Consider the following 21,320-nt stretch of genomic DNA (forward strand, 5'->3'; position numbering starts at 1 on the left):
TAAAATGAACAGTTTCACCAAAACAATGAGTGTAGCCGTGAGTTCCCTAATATGACCTCTACTATAAGTGCATTTATAAAATTTTAAATTGAAATTCTTCATTGCATTTCATTTCTTCGTTACACTGATGTGCATGTGTTTTGAGTGAAGAGCAGTTACTGTAAATACATTTTTGTTTCACAACACAGCAAGTTTTTGGATGCAACCAAATTCTATCCTGGATCCTGAACAGAAAAAGTTACTGAAAAAGTCAAGAATGCAGAGATTGTTAACACATCGACACTCGGCAGTACCTCAGCACAGGACCACACAAGGTCAAAATTAGTGTGAAAAAAAGTTGAAAACAGAACTACTTCGTACTACAGCCCTGCTCGGAGTCTGCAGAACAACACCACACACTCAAATTAGGACCCAGCCACATAATGTCAACTTGCGTAACATCCTTCCACTCCACATTAGGAAAGAGCGATCATTATAAATATGCAAGGTTACAGTAGAAGCAGGCTTTTGTCCTTACTGCCATGTTTTATTTAATGAGCCTGGGGCTGGTTTGACTTGATTTGCATGTGCTTGTTATAGAATCACGCAGTGCCACTGCTCATGCCCACACACTCCCCAATATAGGGACATTTTGATTCCATTTTTCGCTTGGCTTGTCTGTCAGTTTACGCAAGCAGAAGGACCATGACTCAATTTTCCACCAAGGAGGTTGCTGGGGCTTTCATTTGGGTGCACTTTTGCGTCAAGGATGGAGGTTCGGCTGTTTCAAAGCGTATTTGCGCATGTGATCATATGCACGTGTGTGATCCGAGGTGTGTCGTTTGAAGCAGAGTGCGTGGGGGAGCAGTGGCTCCCCTGTGAGGGAAAGCTCTGAAGAAAATAGTGCTGATGTGGTCCCTCTCTCCGACAACAGCCAGATAATACCAAGTGAGGAGACAGCAGGATTCAAACTACATGAAAAGCCTAAAAAACTGACGCCAGCCAGAATATGTCTTTGAACAGAAAAACTAAAAGAAAAAGACAAAGATGTAAAACTCCCTTGTCTTCTTCCCCTTTTAATCTGGAAATGGCATGGATGAAAATATGGCTCATATCATACTTGGCAATTAATAGCCCCCGGGGCAGAAATGTGTCCCACTTTGATGATGTCATTGCTTTGAGGAGTGAGGGACAGGTCAGTGCTAGCGTCACGGACATCAGAGGCCCTTAGCGCTGTGGCGAGATGTCAGCCCAGCTAGCGCCATCACCGTGTGATGAGGCCTGGACAGACGTGCAGGGGGGCCAAACGTGACAAGGCAAGCAGAAACGGGGATGATTCAACCCTGCAGTAAGGATGGAGGCAGGCAGGGAGAGACAGAAATGCAAGGAGAGGGAGAGGAAGGAAACAGAGAGCACTTGGCAAAGAGAAGAAAGACTGAAAGGGAGACGAATAGAAATATGAGTAGGAGAGGGCAGCGGGAGAGATGATCATGATAGGGACAACAAATGGGGAGTTTATATATACAGTACAGAGGAATTCACCAGGGGGTGAAAGGAGGAATGTATTAATAGAGAACAGCACGGAGTGAATAAGCAAGTTAATGAAAAGGGGTGCTGCTGTGCTGAGCACAGAGAGCGATTGGGAACACAGCTTTTGAACAGCTGAACCTCGCAGCAATAATGACTGAAAGGCATGATGATGGGAACCAAATTAAAAGAAGAACAAGAGGACTGAATCAAAGTTGAAAAATAGAAATCAGCGACAAAGTCAAAGAGATGATATTGTGACCAGAAGTGGCCCAGCTGAGGATAAATAACCCTTTCCCCCCTCCCTCAACACCCACATGTACCCACAAGCAAAGCACATACTGTACTGTCCAATCTGCTCCAGTGTAGCTGCTCTGTAGCACAAGAAGAAAACAAATGTGTTTCTCCTGCAGAACTCCCCTAGCGAAATTGAGTTGCTATATGAATGTGAAACAGGGCATTGCAGAACAAGAGCACACATCCTCTGCAAAATTTCACTGAATAATTTAATGATCTGTGTTTTAAGAAATAAAAGTCTATTTTTCTATTTTCTGCTGCTGACTGATCCAACGCCATAGCAATTCAATCTAAAGGCAGTTTGTGAAAGCTTTTTTTATTTTCTCTTATCAAACAAATAAGTGTCTTGTAGGTCCTTCACAGGTAAAAGCCTCCTGCACACAGAAATTGCTGGTGATCGTTCCTTTTTTTTGGTCCTTAAAATGGTCTTGTTTGGCATGTTTAAGTTATTTATAAAAATCATAATTTAAAAAATGCAGTTTAAAAAGATAAATATATACATTTTCCAAAAGCGCAAAGGCATATGATAAAATTGCAAACACTGCCTGTGGCTGAAATTGGTCAGCCAGCCTTTTCAGTTTTTTGTTTAGGGTTTTTGTTTAGGGTTTAGTTTTTTATATTTAATTTCTTTCTAAAAGTTTATCAGCCCAAAATCAAAAATACATAATTTTCCTTTACCTGTAGTGCTATTTAACCGACTAGATTGTTTTGGTGTGAGTTGCCGAGTTTTGGAGATATCGGCCGTAGGTATGTCTGCCTTTTTTGAATAAAATGGATTTGGTGTGAGCTGTTTTGTATAGGAACTACTTTCTTTCTACCAACAGTTCCTACATGAAACTGCTCACAACAAGGTCTGTGGATTATCTTGAGTAACCGGGTCATGATTTCTGGAAAGAGACATTGCTGTTGAGTTTTTCAAATGTATTTTTTTGGCACTTTGAGCACCACAAACCGAGTGCCATATAGTCTCATTATATTTGAGAGAAGGCAGACATCTCTACGGCTGATATCTCAAAACTCTGCAATTTACACCAAAACAATCTAGATGGATAAATAGCACTACAGGTAAAAATATGTATTTTGATTTGGGTGTGAACTGTCTCTTTAAAAGGAGGACACCATGTTTTTGAGAGACTAGCCTATTAGTTCACTTCTGCTAATAGGTCAGGCTACAAGACTGGGTGTCAGGCAAAGGCTTACACACCTTACATATTTCATGTCATTCAAGATCATTTCCCCATTCATCATGTAATCTGAAGTAAACTGTAATCATCTGTAGTGTAAAGAACAACTTAATTGTGAGTGTTTCGTCTTGTAACACGTTGTGATATTGGCGTTTTGACCTCTTCAGACTATTTCCCTTGTCCATGCACCATGGACATGAAGTTGTGCCAGAAATCCCTAAACTGTAATCACTGCCATGCTAATGCTAATGAGGAATTTTGTACAAGACATCTTTCACTTAATTTGTAATTGCCTATTTTGTTACAGGGAGCAGGGGGTGTGGGCGGGGGTTGGAAGGATATAGGGAGTGTCGTGTGGGCAAAAGGTGTGGTGCTGACACCATGGCCATCTGGAAGGCCGGTGGGAGCTGAGGACCTAACAGTGAGAGCAGACTGCCGCCTCATACACACACCTGATCTCCGGCCAGTGTCTGTCTGTGTCTGAGTGTGTGCGTAGAGAGAGAGACAGAGAGGGATTGAGCACAAGAAATATTACGGATATCAAGAGGAGGGTGTTTGTATGGCCATTTAATACAACTCTATATATCTGTCAGCTGCCTGTGTTTATACATCAGACCAAGTGAAAGGAAAATGAGGAACAGTGACAGATGGAGAGAAAATGAGATATCACAAGTGTGTTAGATTATATTGACAGGGGTGTCTCTAAACAGAACTACTGTTCCTTTGATATTAGTCACATGACCATTTGTGTTCATATAACACAGAAACCCTAAAACAAATGACAAATATGATTAGCGAGAATGATACAATAGTGTAGCAGAAAAGGGGAAATCCCAGAATGAGAAAATAAGAGCAAAATTCCCCAACATTATATTTTGAAACTCATGGACATGGAATGAAATGGGATTAATGCTTCGTCTAAAAAAAGGAAATAGCTAGCTGGACAGAAAACTAGCTAGAAACCACCATTATTTTAGAGCAGGGTCCTCTCACAGAGTTCACTCCTACTAAAGCCAATGGTAAACTTACTGTGAAAATTAATTTCAGCGGTTTCTTGCGGACAGAAGGAAGAATTTGGGTTAGGGTTAGTGAAAGAAAACAAAGCCCTGTATAGGCATTAGACTCCACAGTGTGGACACGCAGGCAGGCTGGCTAGACCAGTCAAATCCTTTGCAAACAGGTGCCCACTGCATGCCAGAGTGCAACTGGACGAAAAACATCAGAGGTGCACCAGTATCTGTAACATCAGTCAGTACTGGTGCTGATAAGGCACCTTCATACTCATGCTCTGAATTAATTTCTTTGATGCACACTTTCATTTACCTGCTTGATCCATTTAATGAAATTCTCAGGCTGTTTGTATGGTTTATATGCACCTCTATTAAACATAAAAATTGATGCTTTGCTTTGCAGAGACACTTTATATTTCCTTTTCTAGGTTCAGTGCTCCCCCCCCAATTCTATTTGGCAACATCCTATAGTCAGCTTTTTCAAAATTAATCATTTTGAGGCATTATTTGCTTAGCTTGTTAAAAGGATATCTTCTTTTTAGCCAACCAACTCCTCATACCTGTATTCTCTCAACTGCCCATGTTGCTATTTCACCAGAGCCACTCAAGGTTTACACAAGGTTTTTGTGTAACTGTGGTTGTAAAAGAGACTGATACCTAAGCTCATACTGGTAGTGCTGCAACTAAACATTATTATCATTATATCTTATTATTAGTATCATTATTTTCTCGATCAATCAACTGATCATTTGGTCTATGAAATGTCACAGGCCCGTGATTTCCAGGCCCAAGGTAACGTCTTCAAGTGGCTTATTTTGTCTCACCAACATTCTAAAACCCAAAGATATTAAATTGATGACTGCAACTAACAATTATTTTCATTACTACTGATTTCAGATGATTGTTGTCTCCATTAATCGTTTGGTCAATAAAATGTCAGAAAATAGTAAAATAAAAAATAAAAAATGCCCATCAGAATTTCCAAATACTCAATGTACTATCACATACAATAAAGAAAAGCAGCACATCTTCACATTTAAGAAACTGAAACCACAGAATGTTTGTTAGAATTGTTGTTTAATTTTCTGCAGTTCAACTAATAGATTATCTAATAATTTCAGCTCTATTTCCTGGTTTCAATGTGCTGTAATTACCTCTTTATTCCTGCACCATCATTGCCATGGAGTGCACATAAACAAACAATACAAAGCTGCCGTAAGTGTGCACAAATTTGTACGCCGTGCTGTGTTTGACTGTTTCTACTTATGGCAAGTTCGACTTTGCTATCTTACACCACTGCCTTAAGCATGGTTAGAGCAGGTCTGACACAGTCTGGGTTTATTGCTTCTTGCAGTTCATGTAGTTACCTACATTGTAGGTCAATGCGCACACCAACATAATTATGTACAAAAACACACCAGTATGCATACAAACACATACACAGTGAGACCCCTTGGCTATACAACCACTCTCCTTGCTTCCAATATATGTTGTTTGTTTGCTGGATCTGAGCTAGCCAGCAGCATTACCCTGATGCAGCCAAGCGTAGCCTGCACTGGACACACACTCTGTCAATGGCAGTAAGCAAGCAGAGTACTGCATTGCCAGAGATATGGAGCAACAAATCTATACCTCTCACAGAATGGGAGGGTGTGGTGTGCTACAGTATATGACAGAATTTGATAAACAGCGGGGGTCAGGAGGCAGGTCAGCACACCATTAAGTTATTCTGACAATTTTGATCCATTGCAAGCAATACTGGGACGAGGCACTGGGCATCACCTAAGAGGGGTAAGAAAAAAAAACGAATGGAAAAAAGGAAAAACTGGCAGGAAGCATAAAACAAACAGAGACTGTCTTTACTGCAGTAGATGAGAAGAGATAAGAGACATCAGAGGGAGAGTCTGCTTTATCAGAATGCAACGAGAAACCAGGAGGAGAAACCCACTCCCTCCAGGGAGAGGGGAGGAGAAGGAATGGGCAATATAGAGGGGGACAGCTGATGTAAAACTGTATTATAAATCATGTAGAGATGCGTTAAAAGAAAACTAAACAATAATACCTTTTGACTTATTGCAAGATTGCAATACTTGTCATGACAAAAACCTGTGTGTGGATTCTTTTGGATATCTGAAAATACAGTATCTTGGACAATCCAAAGGTATGGAAATTGAGGGGAAATGGATGGAGTGTTAATATTCTGCTTTTTACTGTATATTTCTGCTCTTTACTGCATATAATGGTCTTCAGCTCAGCAAGGAGAGCTTGGGACTCGAAGGGGGAAACTAAGGCCTTTGTTTTAATTAACAGTTCAATTATCAGGCAGCTAATGGCTTGGTAAATATAATGGGTTAATAGCTCAGAAAACAAGATCAATCATCTGATTTTCACTTTGTGAAGCTAAAGAAAGTTCCAATTTAGGCATGCACAAGCACGCATGTATATACAGCATGTACTCTGTGTGTGTGTGTGGGTATGTATGTGTGAGTGTGTGCTGTCTAGTGAAGAGCACAGATCAGTGGTCATTCCTGAGATGGGTTTTCCATTAGATTTTTGTGTGAAGTAGAAAAACTGACCCAGTATCAACTCTTAGCTGTACATCTCGGGAGGTAATTTTCTGTAAGCTGATGATCCTGATGTTTGGCAGTCTGTCATGTTCACAAAGTAGCTATTAGCAGCTTGTAGAGTGTAGGTCAGCTCTTTAAACTGAAATAAAAAAGAAAAACTCTCTCTAGTCTCTATAATAGCAAAAATTTTATATATTTGTAGTTGTAGCCTTTAATATCCTAAAGGTATGTTAAATCATGGTAGTTTCACGATAACCTTATGTACAGTGGATTCATTCAGATGAAGTATTTCAAATGTTTGTGTGTTTGAGGCTGTGCATATGGGCATGAGCCCAATAAGGCAGAAAGCGTGCCAGTAGCCTTTGAGGAAGGAGCATGTGTCCAGCATCCACCACTGTTGTGCTGGGTCACAGATGTCACCTGCTCCAGCAGCCTGCCTCACACCACTCGCCCTCCCCCACCACTTGCCCACTTGTAAACAACACTATACCGGAGGCGAATACAAGTAGCCCACAATGTTGTTAGTTATTTGGATTCTAAATTATTGTTTTGTTTGAAAAATCGGATTCAAACATGGGTCACAGAATGATCACTAGTGTCCACAACAGTAGCTCAGATTAAATAAGAGAAATGTTATCCAGAGCTACTGGCTATGTTATGTGGCCATGGCCTTGCCAAGTACTGACACTGCAAGTTCAACTGAATTAAACACTACTGGCTGGTGGGTTGGTAGCATTAAACACAGTAAATTTGCCTGGAAAGAAGCCTGGCAAAGGAAAACATACTTAGATAATGTCAGCCACAAGAAAAAGTGTGAAACCACCATCCCACAAAATAAATCAGCTATGAGACAAAGACGTGCGTGTATGTGTTTGTGTGTGTCTGTCTGTGGCGAGAGAATATAGACTCTGCTAATCTTTCAAAAGAGCTCCCTTGCAATGGTGTGGTCATCTTTTTGAGAGGGCCTGAAATTCCTTTTGCACGCCTCACCACTTGTTTGCTTGAGAAGCCGAGAATGCTTTACCACAGGAATCCTCCATGGAGATTATTGATGTGTGCATCTTTCTCGCTCGCTCTCCCTCTCTCTCTCTCTCTCACACACACACACACACACATTAGATGTGCCCACCCACACATCACTGACATTTCTTTTTGGAGCATCTTTAAATTACCACGCATATTAGTAAAGCACTGCCAAGACCCCTTTTTATTATTCCTCTTAATCTTGTATGTTTATGGGGTTAGTGGCTGCCTCCACTCCACCCTACGCCTCTCCCCTCCCCTTCACTCCTCCGCCTCTATGCTCTCCAGCTCCCCTCTGCTAGCAGAAACAGACAAATGGTTACACCCAGTCTCCCATGGAGCCCCTACTGCACTGCACCGACAGATCAGGATAAGATAGCGTGGCACGCTGCTGCTACATGCCAACCAAACTGACTTGCTACCAACTGTGTCTCAACCAGCCAAGCAGTTCTGCATGACAGTTCAATGTGTCATAAATTTCTGATTTCCAACAACAATTAAAGCATCAGTATGCTTTAAACAAAGCACTTGTTATCAAACAGCGTCTGAAATCCCCTCCCCTATACCTTTCCAAAGTCTGTATTAAGGGGAATGCATCCAACAATTTTTGTAACTTTCTGTAACAATTTTTGTTATCTTCCGAGTGCCTTCGAAGAAAGACTGTCTGGAAGTGTGCGCTGTTACCTCCAATTGAACGATTCATCACGTCATGTCCCTCTCTATGACAGCAAGCTTTTCACCCCACCTTTGACTGTGGACATTCAGAACAGGTATAAACACGTATTTGTTGTTGTTATCAGTTTGTTTGAAGCATACTGAATCCTGTGCCCATACACAATTTACTTCAGAAAGGCTGAAGGGTTTGTGCACACATTTGAGGACAAAGTAACTTTCTGGTAAAAGACACAATCAGGTAAATAATGAACTTGTAGACCAACAGTAAAGCTAGCAGCTTGTACAGCATGCTCCAGAGCATGCTGTACAAGCTGCTTGGACAAAGTTGGCAGATGTTTTTGGGTTTAGTTTAGCTATAAAAGGATAGCCTTCAGTTCTTTTGAGAGAACCTTTATAAACATATCAGACACACATTATTGTTCCAAGAACACTATTTGTATGTTTTAACACGCCTGGAGGGGATCTTTAACGTTTGGAACAGAGTGCTAAAGTTTAACATTCAGGTAGTGTTCATAATACAATGGTGAGGTAAAGATTGTGATTTTCTCGTTCTGCCTGTAAGAAACATCCAAGGGCACGAAGAGGGTTCACTCAAGTACAAAGGCAGGGGCATGAGCGCAATGTGGGGGCCTGGTGGGCGCTAGCAGCCCATGCTTCTAATCCCAGTTAAAACAAGCCCGGCAGGCGAGCAGACACAAAGGAGCTTGGTCCAGTGTTAGTGGAATTAAAGCAAAGCCTCTCCTCTGTTGTTATGCTAATCCACAAGACAATGATTATCTGCAGGGCAACGTTGCCACGGTGATAAACATGGCTCAAGAGTGCCTCAATTAGGGCGCCGATTGCCAGAGGAGAGCAAAGACCGAGTGAGGCCGATGCTGCTGCTATGAACGAAAAAGAGTGCAGAAGGCGTTTTGTTATTTCAACGGAGTAGATGGTTCAGCATTCAAATAGAAGGATAAACTTACAGATGAAGCTCGACCCTCACAGCTTGACCTTGGCCAGGCTTGACCCTCTTCATGCTGTAAAGACTTCCCCACTCACTGGGACAAGTACTTTAATAGCGCAACATGTAATTAGCTCTCAAATGCAGACAAGATACGTTATTCTGCAACATCTACAGGGTACCATTATGACTCTCAATAACATGTTCTCTATGCTGTGCATGTGGATTAATGATGAGTGAGTGTGCCATACAGTGTTGTGGCTTGCCTCATTCATTCTCTAATGTGACAGCACAGCAGTTCAGGTGGTTGCACTGTTTTAGTTTTGTTTAAACATCAAGAGTTGGAGGACAACCATAACACTGGATTCATCTATAATAATCCTGAATTTACTCCACAAATCAAAGTGAGGAGGCAGAGCCCTCGCCGGGTGTTTAAAGCTCCTCACTGAGTTGATGTGCCAACTTCAATTCTTTGCTGTTGTCACAAGATCAAAGAAAAGTAAAAACCAGGCTAGGTGAGGCTGTTTTCTGTATCTGGAGCGGCTTGTCACACAGCTATTTTACAGATGCATATTTGAAAACCTGGTAGCATGGCTGGCATCACACGAATGTCTCCTTGATCCTCGTCAAAACCAGCTCTGGGTCACCAACAGACAGTTTACATCCCACTGGTTCAGAATACCTCCATCCTGTCTATCCAGTCCTCTGTCGCACTTTCCTGCTGTTTCCATGAGGAATGTTTCATAATTTCTTTGGTGTGTTGTCAGTCACTTGCTCTTGCTCTCCTCCTCCTCTCCTTTCCTCATCTGTCCCACAGCTCCAACAGCATAATAGGCCTTGGACTGCTGTGTCATCTCATTGAGTCCTATTAGGGGCTCTTATATCTGACTGGCATGTTGTTATTGCTCTCCCAGACCACAACTAAAACTGAGGAATGGGTCTGCCAAGTGGGCCCTTTAAAGTCCCCTCTGCACCGATAGCATTGGCAATGAGGAGCAGTGGGGTTGTGGTGGAGGGTGGTTCCACAACAACATGAATAGAGAGGAAGGGGAGGAGGTGACACCATGTAATGCTACACTCCTGGGGATACATGACAGGCATCTCAGATGCAAATGGTCTCATGCTGGTTTGCTATGGGCTTTGCCATGGGCTTTGCCATAGGTGAATGCCAGTGCTGCCACTCTCACAAATGCTGAAGGAGGACTGGGGGGCATCGACAAGCTTGCAGAGGCAGCAGGAACCATAATATAAAAGTGCTGATTAGGGAAAGGTGATTAGAGTTGGGTGAAAAGACACATCACCCTTTAACATCACTCTACGACTGTGAGTGAACTTTGTTTCTATAGTACAATTGAGTGGCGACTCATCTCTAGGAGTAGTAATCTGATCGCGGTACGTTAAATACAGGAGAGTCCCAGTTAAACTTTTTATGCAAATCAAATCAATATCAAAAATCTGGTGTAAAAGTCAGTGTGTTACATCTGTTATTTCAGTGTATCAGAACAATCACTATCAATCAACAATCAACATTTCAAAATTGCTCATCTCATTTTTAGGTTGTGAAAATTAATTAGGCTAGCTTAATTAATGTAAATGTTGATTAATCTGGTAGCTACCACTAAAAACTGCAGTATTTCTGGCTTCTTGCCTGACAACAGGCGATCACAGATCTAAACTGAGTCTTTCAGTTGTAGTTATTTTTAACTTTAGTTACTTGCAAATAATGAAAGCTAAACTTAATGAGATAAAGGATTTGAAAGGATTCGGATTTGATAAAATGCTATCGAACCCCAACCCTAGTGCTGATGTGGTAAAGCAAAGTTGACTTATGACTCGGACTGGGAGCTAAACGCAAGTGTTGGGTTTGGACAAGAGGTCCTGTAGGGTTCACAGTCTTGCCTTACCAGACTAGCAGAACAAGATGTTACAGTTGAAATGTTTTTTTGAAAACAAATCAGAAATGAAGAAACAGCAAGGAGGGACCAGAATAGGGACAAAGACAAACAGGAAGGGAGGGGAAAAAGAAATATTGAGAATTAGAGGGTGTTTTGTTCTTTTCCCCTTTCTGGGGTTCACGGAGGCTCAAGAAGCATCAAAGAGAAGCAACAACTATACTTCCCAAATCCCAAAATGATAAAATACCACACTATCCACCTGCCCCTCAAACTCACAAAATCTTGAGGCTCAGGCTCATGCTGGTAAGATCACACTCCTCCCCACATGCAACCAGCTAAACTATAGATACACTATGTCTGGCTGATCCTTCAGAGACACCAGAGAACACTTAACCCCCGACTGTGTCAGTCACTAGCGCTATGCTGAGAGAGATTATATCTTGTAGACGGATAGTTTAAGTTGTACCACTCTGGTATTGCAGAATTCCACACTGCACTCAAAATCAAATATAACACAGGAAGATGTCTGTTTCTTCAACATTATTTGTGAAGCAACTGTTCTGCAAGGTGCGAAGTTATAGCAAAGATGGCAAGGCTAGGGGAAGATGTGACAATGATAATAAGTCAAACTTGCACACAGATTTCTGGCAATTGTACAGTTCAATATACCCTTAACATTTTCACTTCTGCAATTATTTATTTAAGAAGTGATCAGGAACTGAAAAATCAATTTGCCCCTTTTTGATGTAAAATCTCTGGCAGCCAATGGGGTCGGGCTGTCTTGAGAGTAATACATGTTACTTTACACAAGACATGCACATTACTTATATGAACTGCCCCTGCAACCCACAACCACCTGCCGTCTGCACTGTAAAAGGGCTGAAAATTCGTATTGATATTGCAGTATAAAAGAATGCAATATCTATAATGCAAAGCCTACAACATGAGCATTATAAATTCATTTTATAACTCAATCAATAACTGAAACATTGGGAATGAGACTTTTCTGGCACACAGAACTCCTTCATGCCCAGAAATATCATTAAGCAACAAGAGATTGGACATCACTGAGAGGTCCAATGGGAGATATTCCCACAATTATCCAAAGGGGAAGCTCCTGGAAATGTTTCAAGTCACATCTATTAAGTTAATATAACCTAAAACCTATTCTTCAAATGCACTGCAACTGCAATATATGTCAAAAATAATGCTGATATGATGTTTTGTCCACATTTTGCAAATCTAGCTCTGTGGTACTCTCTTCTGTCTTTGGCTGAGCAATTGCACAGGTATGAATTAATGTAAAATCACTGAGAGGATCACGGTGTGATTCACTCTAACATTTCTGTGATCCATTTGTACAATGAACATGCAGATATTTCTGCCTATTTTCAGGGGCGTGCACGCAATGAACAAAATTAGAAACACCAGAATTGTCCACGTCCAAGTACTGCTGTATACATTTAATGACCAGGTGTATCCAACTCAAAGCCAATAGTTCACAGGGTGATTAGAGCTGAATGGGGCAGTTTGAATGTGGTATGGTGGAACAGTAGTATACAAAAAAAAATATTTGCTACATCATGATGAAACTGATTTGAATCTGTAACACAAAACCTAAAATGTTAGGTTCAGGGATTGAATTCAAGTCACGTATGATTACAAATTAACACACCATTCACAGTTATCTGGTTAAAATTCTAGTCCTTCTTCGTAAAATACCACACTGATCCTTTGCTGATGTCTTCAATTAAATCCACTTCAGCCCAAAGGAGAGTTGTGAGAAAAGAACTAAAAAGAATAACTTACCCTCAAATACTCTTATACTGATGAAAATCATCAATATGTGATGAACAATGCATTCCAGGAGTTATTCTGTGATTGTTATAATTACCATTTTGTTGTACCCACTTTCGTTCAGCCTTCCTCTTCTAATTTGACTTCAGTTAGTGATTTCCTATATTTCCCAGAGTGCTTTTCAACAACCCCCAGAGAAAAGGCCTGACAAGCTCAATGGAACAAGCTGTTTTATTCAGCTGTGGGTTATAGACCTATATGTAGGGGGGAAAGATAGTAAGCATATCTGTACCACTACCATTAATTCCTAACCGTTTAAACTGTTTTAAAGTAGACTTTTCCATAAAGGGAATATTTTAAACACTCTTAAAAGAACTGAATCACAGATTTGGCAAATGTTGTTTACAACTTGGTATCAAGTGGTGTATCCATGTCAGGTCAGACATTTAGGTGCTTCTGATGACAAAGTTCTAAATGTGCATGTCCCTTCATACCTGTCTGATCTTCTTAAACCTTATATTCCATCCTGTGCTCTCCGCTCTCAGAATACAGGGCTCCTGTCTGTTACCAGCATAAAAAGTCAGCAGGCTGCAGGGCCTTTTCCTATCTTTTCCTATTCCCTCTGTTTGTTGTCCTACAAGCAAATGAGCACCCAAACTGTGTGCCTTTCTCTCTCTCTACCTAGTTTCTCCTCCTTGTACTCTCTTTTCACTCAGGCTTCTCTGTGCTGGACCATCGGGATCCTGGGACCTCTCTCTCTCTCCCCTGGCTGCCGGTGCCTCATTCTAGATGTTTTGGATCTGGATCCTCTTCCTCCAGGAGACTTAGCCTCTCCTCCAATCTCTCTCTCTCCCTCTCCCTTGTTTGCATATTGTCCTTGTCTCTCTCTCCCTCTATGTGTCTGTTCCTTTCTCCTATCTGTGTGAATGGTGTGCTTGAGCTTTGCCTCTTGTGTGATTGTGTAGTCTGTCCTCTTTCCAGGTCTCCATGGTGGAGAGCAGGTTGCGAGGCGGCACCTTGAAGTTGCACAACGTCCTCCTGATTCCATATTTTTCATATATGTTACTGAGGTTTCCATTTCTTTCCCCCGTTAAAGGGTTTTTGAGGGATTTTTTTCTTCTGAGGTGGAGCCGGTGAACAGTTTTAGGTTCCTGGAAATCAGAATCACAGAGAATGTGTCATGGTCATCTCCACGCTGGTAAAGAAGGCTCAGAAACGGCTGTATTTCTTAAGGAAACTTAAGAAGGCAAAATTCCCGTGCCATGTTCTTGTTAACTTTTAAGTGTTATTTCTATGACTTATTATTTATTCACCAGTCCAATGTATATATTTTTTGTATATTACATTTGTTTTTTTTGTTTTTGTAAGTAGCTACACCCCTGTGTTGTAAAATTATAAATAAATCAACCTTGTACTTTGTACAGATTGTAAAGCCCCTTGAGGCAAATTTGCGATTTATGATATTGGACTGTATAAATAAAATTGACTTGACTTTCAGGAAGTTTATCTTGATATTCTACAGTAGATGTTTGTGTCTGCAGTTGGTGAATGCAAATTTTGCTGTATATTCACAGTGTGACTGCTGGCTGATTGCTACCCTGCTGTCTTCCAGAGCGCCATGCTGGGCCAGGTGACAAGACTCCTGCAACGGAAATCCAATCAGGCCAATCCTTTACGATCCTTCACAATCCTCTCAGCCACCACCCTACACCGCCAACCATCTGTAACACACACTGCACATGCCACACACACTTACAATGAACTCTTTGATAGATATGAAGATGGACACATGCACATTAACCACCTCACCTCCTGTGAACTTGGCACAGGCATTGGGGGGCTTAGTGCTAAGCGAAACACTGAATCCCTTTCGGCTACGAGGACTACGCAGCATAGATGACCCTTCATTCTGACCTCTCAATGGAGGTCACAGAGATTAATTTACCCCTTGGGGATCAATAGTGTAACAACAAAAATCCACAAACACTCCCCCCACAATTGCAAACAAACCCTCCAGAAAGCAGAACACCAGTGACATAAATAGACCCCTGTCTGGGAGAAAGATAATGCAGGCCTTTCATTGTAGTCCAGGTCCCACTTTCCATGGGCCTGGGGTTGAACCCTCTCTGGACCTGTGCAGAGATCACACACATGCCACCCAATACTGGCCAGTACTGGATCAGATACCACTGGCTAAATGGAAGCCATTGAATAGTTCTCATGTGTATGGGTAGAGGTGGAGAGGCTGCTGGGAATTTCGGCTTCCTGTTGAAAACAGAATAATATCCACAAACCCCCGTGCAGAGGCAGGCCTGTCACACAACCTTTCTACCCAAGTGTGGGAAATGCACCCATTCTGTCAGATGAGCTCATAGTCTTGTTCTTTTCTATTCCTATGTGTGTGTCTTTGTGGGCTTGTGCATTCTGTGTTCTGGCTGCAGAATGAATTTGGGCTATTGTCACTGTGATCCTAATGGCCAGCATCTGGCTCTCTGGCGCTCTTTTTTAGTTTGTGGCGTGGGAAGAGTGGGGGTGGGAGTGAGGTGGGTGATCTGACTGCTTACGCCTCAAGCTGCACAGCTGTCCCAATTACTACCTCTCTCTTCTCTCCTAATTTCCCTTCCATACCCATCTGCCTCTTCTACACCCCAAATCTCTGTCCCATCCATGGGTAGATGCCACTAGTGTGGATTTGTATTTTCAGGAGGCTCCCATGTTAGAAAGAGCCTTTTAGAGACCGAAGTAGGTTTAGATCCTGTTTTAAGTTAGACGCTGTGGGGTGCATAAGACCCAGACAGTGCAGTATCTTGTCAGGCAGCTGAGAATTTCTAGCAGCATCCCTGAATCCCTCCAGCCCTCAAGCCTTCTCTGATCCTGGCCTGAGCTGTGGACTCAGAGGGGCTGACAAGACTGTTTGATGGGCCATAGGCACTGAGCATCAGGGGATTTTGCGGGTAGGTGGGTGGGTGGGTGGTTGGCAGGGAGAGGGGGGGCTGTTTGTGTCCCACAGTGAGTCCCTCAGCAACTTCTGATGAGCTAAAAATTCTCTGTGTGTCATGCCCATGTGAATTCAGTTCCTCATGCAGAGGAGGCACCACAAACTTTAATGCATTCTTCTTGTCCTGGTGCTAAGCAGTCACAGTATCTCAGTGAAACTGAAAAACTAGAATAAATACATAGACATGTAGATATATAGATACACATATAGCATATACATAGACATAAATTAATGCAAAGGCACACAGGAGGCTGTGCAACAAGGGACAGTAAAGTGCTTAATACTGAAAAGGAGAAAAAAGGGGAAGGAGAGAATTTCAGCACTGCATGTGGACGGGTACATGCCTATTTCTGGACGGCTCCAATGAGCTGAGAAGAAATGTCGTAAGACCCACTTCCCAGCTCAGGCTGCAGCAGCAATAACTCCCAGAGATACAGCAAAATCAAGCACACACAAGTGAATGTGCACACCCACACACACACACACACACACAAATACACATCCTTTCTGATGTGAGTGCACTGCAGGCTGGGCAGCCTCCCTGCAGGGCCAAACAGAGATGGGGCAGCACACTCTTTGAGGGGGGAGTCCAGGTCAGGATCTCTGACTGGTCTACCCCTCAACCCAGATCCAACACATATTCACACATCCTCCAAAGTCACCCAAGACAGTTGTGGCTAAGGCATTATGTGATCTAGATCCAGTCCCTGCACAAATCCAATCTGATGCCACATGGCTATCGGGCCAAGCTCCTATTGTGCCTGTCTGACTGAATTCCTATTTCAGAACTCCCCTTCTTCCACCCTGTCTTTAGACATTCAGCTGAGTAAGACAGGTAGACAAGCAGCGAGACATTCAGACAGGCAGACAGCAGGGCAGGCCTGCTGGGGCCTTTTCTTTTTCTGCTGCCGGAGAATGCTATCAGCCAGGATCAAGCTATAGGCTGCTCAAGCTGAGCTTCAGCAGCCTCACGGCCCGGCCGCTTTTCTCCATGGAAACCTGCCCCACACTCGCCCTGTGATTGGTTGGTACAATCACTAGACAGACACTCTGTCTTACAATACAGATAATAATGGCCCTCTGGTAGGATGAGAGCAGGAGAAGAGTGATGGCAGAAAGGCATTTTTTTTTTTTTGCCCTTTAGAAAGGCTGCATCCAGAAAGCTTACAAGAAACTACAGACTACAGGTATGTTCCTGCACATGGCATGCAGTTGGTTAGCATTACTGTCCCTACTGTAATGCACAAGACATCACTACGATTCTCCACAAAGTCATTAACATCTTTATCATGTATTAAGTGGTGTCTTCAAAAGCCTAGAGGGTAGAGGAGACAGAGAACAGACATTAAACACCAGTCCCACATGAAAAATGCCAGCCAAATGCCAATACTGGATATACAGTGATTGCTCACTGAACCATATGCATGAAACAGCTATTTATTATCTTTCTTGTCTTGACAGACCAAGTCTTTAATAATAAGACTCAGAATTGGGTGTGTGTCCATGTATCCATATGTAATAATTTAAGTCATTCCCTTCCTCAAAGCAGGAACAAAAAAAGCAAAAGCTTCTTTTCAATGGCTTCTGCTCTATTTACATTGTCAAGAACTGGGGAGCAAAAATACCCTGCACAGAGATTAACAATACCAACAAAACAATGCTTCCAGATGAGCCTTCCTCTTTTGGTAGCATTGTTACAGCAGCTCGCTACAAGCATTGCCGTGTCTTGCATAGCCTCTTCACTTCAATGTTTTTTGTGTTTGTAGCATGAGGCCCCAAAACTGGGAACATGTCTTCAAAACGTGTTGTTTGTTTCCTCCATAGCACTATTCAGCCTTCTTTTTTCATCCGTCTGACGTTTTCAAAAAAAAAAAAAGGATATATCTGGGACAACAGTGTGCAAAAAGGGGATGTATAAACAGCACACTGAAGCCAATATCAAGCATTATACACACACTGTACAGTGCACCGAAACACTCTGATGCTTGAAATTAGAATGGCTTTTCATGCAAACAGAGGCACTTGCTGTGCAGGTGACAGGCTGGTATTGCAGACAGAACTGAAATGAAAAACAAATCCAACTGCTATTTTAAATAAAACTCCACTTGGCAGTGGCTTGCTGCGCTAAACCAAACAGAGAAATGGAGCTTGCCACGTGACAAATGTGCACAGTGTTAAATACAGATAAAATTATGAAATGAGTCACCGCCCATTTTTGCTCACCGCACCGCATCTAACCTCTTTGGCAGAGCAACACTAATATGTTTAATGAACTCATTAGTCAAAAATGAAGACAGACAGTGGCACAAGGCATGGAAGGTAGAAGCACAAAGGGCAGAGACAGAGGGAGGGAAATTAAGGACGGGGAAAGAGAGAAAATAGACCAGCTGAAGTGAGGGGAGGGCTACTTCTCTAGAAAGCAAATTCTCCTGTATTATAGATGCAGTATCATGTGTTACAGTAGCTACATGGTAACAAATGCAACATTTGTCCAATACAATCAACTCAGCAAGCAGACAAACACAATCTGTGAGGCATTCTGCAAAAAACTTCAAACCTGCCAAGTAAATTTCAAGGGTTAGTTTGAGTGTTATCACTACTATTTCATTTAAGTGCTTCATCAAAAATTACACAGCCTGGAATGAACTGCTCTAATGTAATTATTTGCACTTGGCTGATATAAATGGGTCCACCCATGGCTATGTGTATTCATTTCAAAAATGGCGAACCCCAGATAACAGCAATTTGTTGCCAAAGCGTGAGTCACTTTGCTTTATGTAAAATAACTGGCCCCTGACAGTTTAAAACAGTTCAAATTCAAACCGGTGTCTGTCTGAAGCAGCACATTCCTCACCACTGGAATCCAAGACAGAGTTCCCCTGCCATGGCATAGACTGCTGTCACTGCAATATATATGGCTGTTTACTTATTCATGAATGGGTTAGGGCTACTAACTCAATCAATCTGCTTCCAGTTACCAAGGCTGACTTTATTTGATAACATTAATGATGCATTAGTTGTCCATAGGTGTTGAGTTTCTCCCTTGTCAGCAACTACACTTCAAATGAGAACACAATGGATATTGGCTGCAAACGGATTGAAACTTGGGGATAATTGTGGCACTATACAACACTATGTGCTAATCATTTATTGTCGGAACAATATGCTGTCAAAGAAAGAAATATCAGTGTGCTTCACAGAGTTGAAATATGCCTTGTATTATCAGCTGCAGACATTAAGTAACATGAACTGCATACTACAGTGAAGGTGAAAAAAGCCACACGTCATCCATATCACAAATTGAATTCATACAAAAGCAAAATGATATTACACTTATCTTCCATAGACTCTGTCATATCCAATAATATTAAAAAGAGCCTTACAGTATATTGTTCCTTGACATGCTTTGACTTCAGCAGCTTCAGTTATGAGATCATGACAATATTACACCCATTCTTATACTGTGAGTTTGCAATGTGAGCTGTACATTTATCACAAGCCATTTGGTGGCACTTTAACATCACTAGGAAGGCACACAACTTGTAATGGGTGCCTCTGCTGGGAACTGAACCTCTAGCCTTACCAGCACTGACGCCAGACTCTTATCAGTTGAGCTACACTGAACACAGAGCCACATAAATTGTCTGTGTATGTAGGTGCTGCCATCTATATTATGGTCATCTTTGTAAAGTGAGTGTGAGGAGGGGATGGGAAAACAGAAATGACCCTGCCGGCTCCCTCTGACTGTCCTGATGTGATGAGTTGAGCCGTTTTATTTCACGATTACGCATCAGAAGGCCTTATTACAGATTGACCACTCCTCCTGATACTGAAAACAAACGCACGCCTGGCTGTGGTAATTATTACAAAGTAATTCATGATACTAGCAGCAGTGCACTGAGGCTGAAACACAGGCAGCTGCTTTGTCTGCTCGACACACATAAATACACAATGACGGAAAAGACACTGAAGGATACACACGGGGTGTCAAACATCCATGTCATGTGTCTTTAATTCCAAGTTGTGTGTGCGCGAGGGTTCAGGTCAAATGCATTTCACTCTCATCTAACGGTGAGAACGCATGTATGCACCAGACAAACAGAAAGCATACGCACACAGACAGCTAGCTTATAGGCTACACGCTTTTAGCTCTGTTGATGCCTTTAGCCGTTAATAAGCCTGCCAAATTAAACCACTTTAATACCCGTTCATTCACACTGCTCAGCCCAGGTAATGCTGCGGTCTTAAAAGATGTTTCAGGTTAACTACCGTGGTTACGCGGTTACCCTGTAGATTGTTTTGAACATGCTCACTTGCTTCTCGCTACACGGATAAGCAACAAAGGGGAACGCGGGGCAATGTATGTATGTAACGTAACGTAGATAAGTATCAACTGAACATCCCTCTGCAGCAGAGAAAAAATATCCGAGTAACGGTGCTGATATAACGGGACCAGAAATCCCTACCTACCGTGACCGCTATTTGGTCACCGTGATCTCAGCAGCGACGCAGTCAACAGGCCGGGATGTAAGGGGGGAATCTGTAGCTGAGCACTGCCTCCGTTAGTCCTACATTTCCGCCATGCACCGGGGTTATTATCACCTACCTTGACATGATACACCGGCTTCCAGCGGCATCCGACCGAGGCTGCGGAGGCTGGGTCTGACGCAGCGGCAGTCGAGATTTGTTCCTCCAGAAAACTGAGTAGAAAGGCTGCGGCGGAAACAGGAACTGGGAGAGCTGGGATCTCTGAATACGGCGGTCGAGTCTGCTCTGTGCTGTGTGACCGGTGTCATCGCAGACCAGAGAGGGGGGACATGTAACATCCGCTCACAACTTTTCAAATTAATAGGCTGTGTGGTCACTATGTACAGCAACTTACACAATGTAAAACTATAGCTTAGTTAGTTAATTAGTTGCAATTGACTGTGGCAGCTGCAATTATATTATTATATAATTAACACTACAATGTTAAATTAAATTAAATTCAAATGGCTGTCCTCTAAGTTTGAAGTCACATGTGAAATGTTTGATAGTCTAATTTTAATATACATTTTTGTATAATTCTTTGTTGAGCTTCATTTAGGTGTTGTGTATATTTGACTACTTCAGCCTAATGGAAATAAACCTGAGTTTCCCATTTTGTGTTTGGGGACCACTCTAAGTTATTTAATATAAGCTATGCCTTTAATGTAGGCTACCAAATAATAAGTCACCATGTCTTGTATGTCTTGTGTAAATCCTTATGTATGTCCAGATTTAGACATTTGAATGGGGACTCGTTTTACATTCTGTGACTGTATTCCCCACATAATTACCTACTTTTTGTTTAGTCAAGTGAAGTCAAACCTTATTATTCCACCAGGGGAAATTTGGTTGCAGCCAGGTATACAAACACATTCATTATAAAAAACATAATCACATA

At 42.1% G+C, this 21,320-nt stretch overlaps 1 protein-coding gene across 3 annotated transcripts in view; it reads right to left on the minus strand.

The window, feature by feature from the left end:
* The window catches only part of fut8b (fucosyltransferase 8b (alpha (1,6) fucosyltransferase)), an 80,283-nt gene extending 59,583 nt beyond the window's left edge, over nt 1-20,700 (minus strand). For 2 of the 3 annotated variants that reach the window (XM_044168723.1, XM_044168722.1), the window contains exon 1: nt 20,502-20,692. The gene's annotated coding sequence lies outside the window, so the exon portion shown is untranslated. Of the gene's footprint in view, nt 1-20,501 lie in introns of all 3 variants that reach the window. The other variant, XM_044168721.1, reaches the window with a different exon arrangement.
* Nucleotides 20,701-21,320: the final 620 nt, after the last annotated feature.

The sequence above is a fragment of the Siniperca chuatsi genome, linkage group LG16, assembly GCF_020085105.1.
Source record: "Siniperca chuatsi isolate FFG_IHB_CAS linkage group LG16, ASM2008510v1, whole genome shotgun sequence".
Taxonomy (NCBI): domain Eukaryota; kingdom Metazoa; phylum Chordata; class Actinopteri; order Centrarchiformes; family Sinipercidae; genus Siniperca; species Siniperca chuatsi.